This window comes from Myzus persicae, unplaced genomic scaffold (assembly GCF_001856785.1).
Source record: "Myzus persicae strain clone G006 unplaced genomic scaffold, MPER_G0061.0, whole genome shotgun sequence".
NCBI classification, from domain to species: Eukaryota; Metazoa; Arthropoda; class Insecta; order Hemiptera; family Aphididae; genus Myzus; species Myzus persicae.
Window position 1 is genome coordinate 34,247 of NW_019104247.1, and position 9,229 is coordinate 43,475.

Sequence of the window (9,229 nt, forward strand, 5' to 3'; positions counted from 1 at the left end):
GCGTCTACTCATTCATACAATTTGCCGGTGTAGTTAAATAATGTTTTTTTGGCTTGAATGCCAGAGGTGAATGCCATAAACATACAATTTAACAAAACATATTGTTGTACATTTTCCAATTTTTTTGTTATACCATCTATAGGTACCAATTTACTCCATTAGGAGGTAAAAGACTAGAATACTAGCAAATGGAAAAGTTTTTTTCTCCTAGTTAGTTCTTATACAATTAAGTTATAGATTACATACATGATTTTATGCATGTCGGTAAGACAAAGGCACTAAAAACTTTTTATTTATTTTTTAAAAGTGCAAATAAAAATTAAAAAATATATGCTATGTATCATTAGAGAATAATTAAGACACAAGGATTCGCATAGATAATAATATGCGATACGCCTCTATGATGTACGTGCGCCTTATACTTATATATTTACTTCTCGATAAATATTTTTAAAAATGTACATTGTATTTGTTGCTCTTGTAGTCTTGTTTATGAATAGTTACATACTTACACTAAACATAATTTGCATTCAAAATTCAATTTGAAAAACAGTGAATAAAGTGGCTTTAATATTTGGCAGAATGTTAAAATTGACACTGGCTAACACATGGCCATCATTGACTCATAAAACGATTTTAAAAATTAATGGACAATTTTTGACTACTTGGTTCTTAGCCATCAGTTTACAAGCATCTTTTAATTCTGTTCTTCAAATAGATCATATTAATATTATCATCTATAATCTTAGAACGTACAACATATTATATGCACTTAATTTTATAAATTATAGTTATGGTTTAATGTTACATACGTGCCTACAAAAATATTAAATATAATTTATTAGTTTATTTTTATGGAAATATTTAATTTAAAAAGTTTTAATAACATTTGAGTGTAAAAAGTTTATAATAAAATTAAATATTGACAAATGACAAGAAAACAAGTAATACAATTAATCAACTAATTAACTAATTATTGCTTTTTGAAAGGCTTATGCGATATTATAAATATAAATATAATTTATGTTTGACAAATAAATGTTATCATTTTAAATAATCTCTTTCTCTAAAAGTAATTGCTAATTTAGTATAATATTTTGTTTAATAGTTTATTATTTTACTTTTATAGTCGTCAAAAGAATTAAAATCGTTTAATTCAAAAAATTAATCAATTAAATTTAATAAATTCAAATTGAATTGGTTTAATCGATGATTAATTACAAACATTTCTGAGCATTGGCCAAAATATATATCAGGACGGATTATAAAAAGATAAATTATATTTATTCCTCCAAGGATTGCATCAATATTAATAGCTAATCTCGGGATAGTTCAAGAATGAATTAATAATCAAATATTAAATTTGAATGGGATAATGGTGATGATGGTTTTATGATCTAATTATTCAACTTTAATTAAAAATTGTCTTAATTTAATTAATTTTAATAACATTATGTATGATTGAAATTCAATGTTCGAAAAATCTGAATATTCATAGGACAAGGATCGTCGAAGTCCAAAAATCTAAATGTATAGAAGATTTATTGTATTTAGGTATTGCAAAAAAATAGAATGATCTGTTGTCATACCAACTCAATTGCTTAATTTTCAGAAATTTTAGTATTAATAACTTAAATTTTCCAATTTTCATTATAACTATATTATAGTATATTTTATGATATCTGTGATGCACATAAAAAGAATAAGATATATGCTACAAGAATACAAGATGTATTTTTTGTTATAACTTATAACATGGTAGTTAAAGAGACTCTTTTGAAAAGTTTTTATTTTGGTGGCATTCAGAGGGGGGTCTATAATTATTATAAGGTAAGTAATATAGTAAATTATTTTTATTATTACAGAAATACTACGCTATTGATTCGCATTTGGCTTATTATTATATTTACTATTAATAACTTTGGTTTTTTACAGTTGTTAAAATTAACAGACGTTTTAATAAAATATTTAATGTCATTTTAGATTTTGAGCCAAACGATGCAAGCGATGCGATGCAGCTTATTGGATTTTAAAATAAATAATAAGACGTATCAGCATAGTGTTTTGTTGATTTATTTTATTATCTTTTTATGTGTTTATTTTCAATTTTTTTAAATATAAACTGACCATTAACTGCATTGAACAAAGAATAATCTAATTTCGACCGGTAATCGACTTTATAGTAGAAGTAGAAGCATTAATTTTTAACCTAAAAGATAATGAATAACAATATGTAAAATATAATTTTAAACAAGAAAACAGAATTAAAAATAATTTGCGTCGACATAATATAATAATATGACAGGTTACAGAGACTTGATAAAATGAATACGTACCAGCATAATATGTAAATATACGTTAGAATATATTTTATAAGTTTTCACTAACAAGGAATATATTAAGATAAACAAACTATATTTTTAGAGTTGTTATGGTAATTTTTCATTATAATCTGAAAAATAGTTATTGGTTTTATACAATATGTATTTTTACATTGTTTATCGGATACAATTATTTCGGCACTAAAAGCTATCCGTTGGTCTAAATATAAATCTTCTTACCAATCAATTTAAAATTAAACATATGTTGTGTACTTTATTATTAAAGTTATCATAAACTAATATCACCGGGAAATTGGTTTTCCCTAAAGTATGTCATATTTTAAATGCAATAAATATTGTCGCTTTTGAATTCTCAGACCTTTGGAGAATTTTCGGATTTTCATAATAAAATTCATTTTTTTACCTTGTAAAAGAGAATTTCCTACAGGCTACATATTGAACTCCCAAAACCTGACAGCTAGTATGTCGATTTTCTGAAATGAACTCGAGTAAGACGTTTGACATTTGCTCTAGGGCATATTGAATGCAACATTTATCCAAAATTGGACTAATTGTTGTTGTCCTCTGTTCAGGGTGTGTAATTCCTTGTTACCTCTTGTAAACTTTAAATACTGTCAGTGTTGGGATTATCTAAATAATTTTATCTAGATTATTAACAGTTTATCTTTATCTCATCTAGATAAATATAAATTAACTGTTGAAAACTATCTTTAGAAATCATCTTAGATAAGTGATTTACTTATCTAGATATTTGGATATAAATTATTCGAGTTTGTACTTTTTGGTTTTAATTAAAATTGCATTTTTTAAATTTTTATTCGTTATTATTTAATATTTTCTATGGGAATTGTTTTCATTGCTAATGGTATAAAAATATTACTATCGGCCAATTTAACGATAATGGTGGGATTATTTGTGTGTATTTCAGTATTATTATCTGAGTACTATTTATAAATATTATAAATAAGTACCAAATTCACACACACTAACACAGTAACACACAGAACTGTTATACTGATTGGTGACGGCGCTCTTTCTCCCTCACGCATCGTGTAATTCTAAATGAACAGAATGATCCATCGAGGTAAAATAATATCATGTTATATTTAAATATATTATTTCATCTTTTCTATATTATTCTATCCTAATATCACTTGTGCTTATTGTAAAACCTAATTTACAGATTGTACAATTCTCTTGTTTAAAAAAAAAAAAAAAAAATGTTTAAACATATTTTTTTTCATACTGCAAATACTTAAATAAGACCAAATTTCTAACTTTCACGAATGTTGTGGCAGCTTGAAGTGTGAAGGTACTTTAAGTTAGTAGTACTCCATGCAATATACATTTTAATTTCTATCATTATAAAATGGCTAGATACCTATTTGCATATGATTGTGTTACTTAAAATTAAAAGATTTTTTTATATGCAATTGCATTTAAAAGAACATTATTATGTTATAACTAGTGAAAGTTTTACTATTATTTCTACCTAAAATAAGACTTGATTTGTAGTAGATAGTCACTAGCTGTGACTTATTATTCTACTCTTATATTATACAACAAATATAATACCTATTTTATACCTATTTTATACTTATTATTCATTCAGATCTCTCTGCTCTATTGAGAGGACACTGAATTATGTAGCTGTGTTGGTTATGAAAATAGTACACTTCAACATCTATACTGAAAAATTTTATATTTTCATATTTTACAATTTATCTTAATTTTATCTAGAGTCAATGGTTGTTTAATAATCTTTATCTAGATAAAAATTTAATTTATTTATCTTGATCTTTATTTAGATAAAATATTTATTGATTATCTTTATCTTTATGTACATAAAAATTTAGATATCTACTCTACTCCCAACACTGACTAGTGACTACTGCTTTCCTGAAATATACAGGTGTGTATGAGCGTTTGTTGATGGTAGATGTATCACAATAAATATTAGTGTGTTATTATCGTTATTAACAACAAATTTTAATTTTCTTAATGTAAGAACTATGTTGCTTTAGATGCTGAAGTTCTAAGCCACTTTCCTGGTGCTGGGCCTCTGGTGGAGTTAAAATGTATCATAGTCCAGTGTCTAGAGCTTCGGTTCTTGATACAAAAACATCTGGTGGAACATTACCGTTACCCACTATATAGTGTATTTATATATTCAATGTTCGTTATAGATTTGCTTATCTAATAATATCTCGTATTTTTCTATATTTACATTTCTACAATTTCTCAAATTCTCAATCACACAAATGTTTTGAACGATGAGTAACCGTTTGAAAAAATAAGGTACTCTAGTATAACTATGGTTCACTTATTTTCGTATCGTTCCTATAGCATAATCAGATACATCAGTAGTTGATGTAAGTGTGGCATTTAACTGAAGAGTAAGGTTCTGTTTCATATACGTCTCGAACTCGAATACTTTTTCTTTTCCAGTAGTCTATTCTATTCAATTTAGTCCTCAACTGTTTACCAATTAAAGTGGACCAGCGGAGGCTATAACTGTTATAGTTATTAAGCATACTTATTTTTTAATCTTGCTCACTCTATTTGTATGTTTAAATTATGCATAGTGAACAAATTCTGATTTTCGGAATTTTTTTAATGCACTTGAAGACTTTGATATTTTTGAATCCTTGAGATTTTTTGTACTACTTAAGGATGATCCTATAGTACAATACAAATTGCTTTTTTTTCAAATAGGAACCACCCTTTTCATTTTTAATTATTGAGCAGATATTTTTTTTGAGAATTTTGATGTGTCTAAATCAAATTTGAGCTATTGGTTTTTGAGTTGTATGACTTAGTGCACTAAGAATAATATATCTATGGTAATGAGTTAAGTAGATAAGCTTTAGATGATTTTAAAAAGTTAGTAATTACCTAATATAGGCTTATTAATACAAATCATTTGTAAAAATGGTCCAAGTATAATAAATACTACGTCTAACAGGTACATTTTTTTAAGACCATTCTTGAGGATCATTATCCTTGGTATAAATATTTGAATAACTCAGAAAATACTAAATAAATTTATATACATAACAATTTTCAAGAAAATTATCAGTTAAATAATTTGCAGTAAAAATGTTGGTTCTCATATTTTGAAAAATAGGAGTTTGTAAATATGGCCATAGGACACGTCTTAAGTAGTACAAAAAATATCAGACATTTTAAAATAGGGTCTTTAGGTATAGATAGGAACTTAAAAATTCTAAAAATCAGAATTTGAATAAATGTTCTATTCAAGAGAAAAACTGTGGTGAGCATGATTAAAAATCACCATGTATATAGATTATAGGTGTATAGAAAACTCATCGCTATCGTGGATTCAAACTAAACGTACTATTTTATTATTCCCAGTTTTAAGTGATCCTTTTGTTTCAATAGTAAATGATCGTGGTTTTAGATCATCTGAACATTTTCAAAATAAATCAGAAAAGTTTAATTAGATCGGAATAACTTTAAGGTTGTAATTCGTACTTTAATCATGTTTTTCAATACAAAGTAGGTATAATAGGTACTTTCGAACCAATGTCTACGAGGAACTGTTGACTGGAAATTATATCATGTATGCTGAGACAACGTTTATGATTAACCCACGATTTAAATAAAATGTATATTATCATAATTATTATTAAATTGTTATCTACATCGTTTGTTGACCGATTGGCACTCTGTAAGAGATATCTTTTGCTGTCTCTAGAGCAACTATTTTTTGGTTTCTGACTTTAAAATAGTAATATGTTTGGCGTTTTCAAGGTTTTACGTAAAATTTTAAGTTTCAAATTGAAGTTTATTTGGTAAAATATAATTTGTCTTTTCGCTGATTCCACTGTAGATATAATTAGTACGATTTATAATACTTTAATAGAACAGTTATCTCGATTGCTTACTTTGATTGTTCTATGATCAGGTTTTTTACTTCAGCTATTCTTCTTTTATTGTGGTTTCTGGAAGTTCTGTTATCTTGTTAGTTAAGCTGTACATTGAGAGGCTGCTTGATTTCTAATAACTTGGTCGAAATACTCGAAATCAACTTTATGAGTTCACCCATTGATCCTTTTGTAACCTAAAGGCAAGATTAGGTCTTGAACGATTTTAAGGTGGGTATTTTCATAGTAACTTATACAGTTCCGTGCTCAATGTTATACCACCAAGGAGTTACATTTTTTTGAAAAGCACTGATGGGTTTCTATCACTTAATTTCCCATAGGTAGGTAATTAATTTCCTCAAAATTCTTTTTTTATTTTCAGTAGAATACTATTTAATATATCAAAATCAATTAAACGATTGTTAATATTTTTCAGTTGTACGATATCTGAAACCTTTGTCAATATGTCTGTGTCAAAAGCACTAATGATAAGAAAATTCTTTGTTCTGACGTTTGAAATCCCACACGAATCGAATTGTCCTTCAGTCTGATCGAACCATACTGCCAAATTGCCTTTCCAAAAATTTAGTGGTTTTATTGTAAAACTGTCCACCGTGAACGCATCTTATGGCGTAGTAGTTTGAATGTTTGAAGGGGATTCCTTCGTTCTAGATGTTGTATAACCATTACCTAGTTGCATAAGTGCAAATCATACACAAATATTAGAGGGACTTACTACTTAAGCACCCAAGAATTAACATAATGTACTTTGTTTTCTATTTTAAATTGTATTTTATTGTAATTGCACTCGAATACGAGGTTATCACATGTATGCTCGTAGAGGTTATTACAATAGCATGACAAATTATCTGTTCTACCGTATTAGTGAAAATGTAGTAGGTAAGTACCTACCTACTTAATTATTAATTAATTAAAATATTATCTTGCCACCGGATAAAAAACAGTGTGTACCTTGAACAACATAGATAGGCACATGCACACTAAACTTGTTACCTTTCCTACAAGTCTATAATAAAATCAGTTTAATATCAATAATACAATATTATGTACAATTGCCAAAGGTGGGTATTAATTAGTCAACAAGTTAAAGTTAATTTTATTTAACCTATTAACTTATTTAGTTAAAATTTGTATTGTTGTAAATCAACTTTTTTTAGTTCATTATCATTATCGTGCTGTTAATTTAATTTTCTTTTCGTGTCATGCGAAACCAACTATTGGATCTCTTTTTTTCGATTTTTTTCATTTATTATTTAATATTTTTAATATTAATGACCATTTTGTTTTTTTTCTAAGAAAACTCAAGTACAAATACTTCCCTATATAGAAGTGTTTAATAATTTTGAAAGTAGATATTTGATAAAACAATTGGAGTCATCAAAAGTATTATTCAATACCATTCTTATTATTTATTCAAAATTAAACTTAAAAAATTAATCAATCAATGAATACTTTAAAATATTGTACAGAAAAAAAAAAATAATAGCAGTAGAGATAGGTAATACAAGTAATAATAAATTAATACATATTATAGTTATAATAATACAAATACCTACTTATTTGGTACTAATGGAAATGTCAATAAAGTAAGATAATAAGTACCTATTTAATTTATATTATGGTTTCAGTTTATACATTTTATAATCATTCAGAAAATTTGGCTTTATTTTGTAAAAAAGCATTTAGTACCTATATTATGGGTATACTAAGATAGTAAGATTAACTTAAAGAAAAAATTATTTAAAAAAATAGCATTCTATAAAAAAAATCATTAGGTACATAGTATATTTGCATAGTATGTTCAATGTGAAGAGTTACATTTATTTTGTAATTGAGTACATACATGTGAACAATTACAACTTTGTAGTTATAGTATAAAATCATCTGAAAATCAATTATATCTATACATTTTTAAATGTACCTAACAAACAAAAGTTGTTTCTTTTACTTTAAAAATTTACAAAATGACGAATCAAATTTATTTTACTCTGACACAAGTTATCTAAAAAAATTCATGCATAAGTTCGAGGAACATTTTATACATATCAATATACTCAATTTACTTAGTTCACTACAAGTTTTACCTATAGTTTATAAAAATGTTTTACTTATATTGAAATATAAAAATAAATAAGTTTTAACATAAGCAAAACGTAAAGTCCCAGACGGTTTCAATACAAAGTGTTCTTAGAAAATATATTATTTCAAACTATAGCGAAAGTGTGAATCTTAATGTATAAGATCAAATAAAATAGATATAACAATTTTTAAAATAAAAAATGAATGATTTATCAGAGTATTAGTCTATTCAATTGCCAAATATATTTTATTTTAAAAAAATGTATACATAGGTACTATTTATGTTATTAAATTGATAAATTAAAACACAAAATCTGTTTTTTAATTGTCAATAAAAAATATTAATAAAATATGCAAATCAATCCACGGTGTATAAAGATAAGTTTAAAATAAGAAATCTAAGCTTTGAAACACTTTTTATTTTACTCTTGGATGTTTTCCAAAATATGGTTACAGATTTAAAACAAATAAGATATAATGTAATAAAAAAAAATTAATGATTTGGAATTATAAAGAAACTTAATAGAACCATTCTAGAATTGGACAACATTATTATAATATAAAGTATTGCAAAAGGCACAGAATACGTTCAGTATTAAACTAATGGGATGAAAATCTATACCACTCAAGAATATGATTAAAAACATAAAAAGAAATACTGTTCACAAACTTATACATGAATAAATTAATTTCATTAAAATTGTGTAACACTATAATGCTATTTTATGATTTTTGAATAGCTTAAACAATTATGATTCTATAATATTACCTACTGGATACCTACGAAAATTTCCAAACTGCTTACATATAGATAATGTCTATAACATATTAAACTAATTTTTCCCATGTTAGTTCATAATTTTACAGGTTTAACTTATAAGTTAATAATAACAAATAACA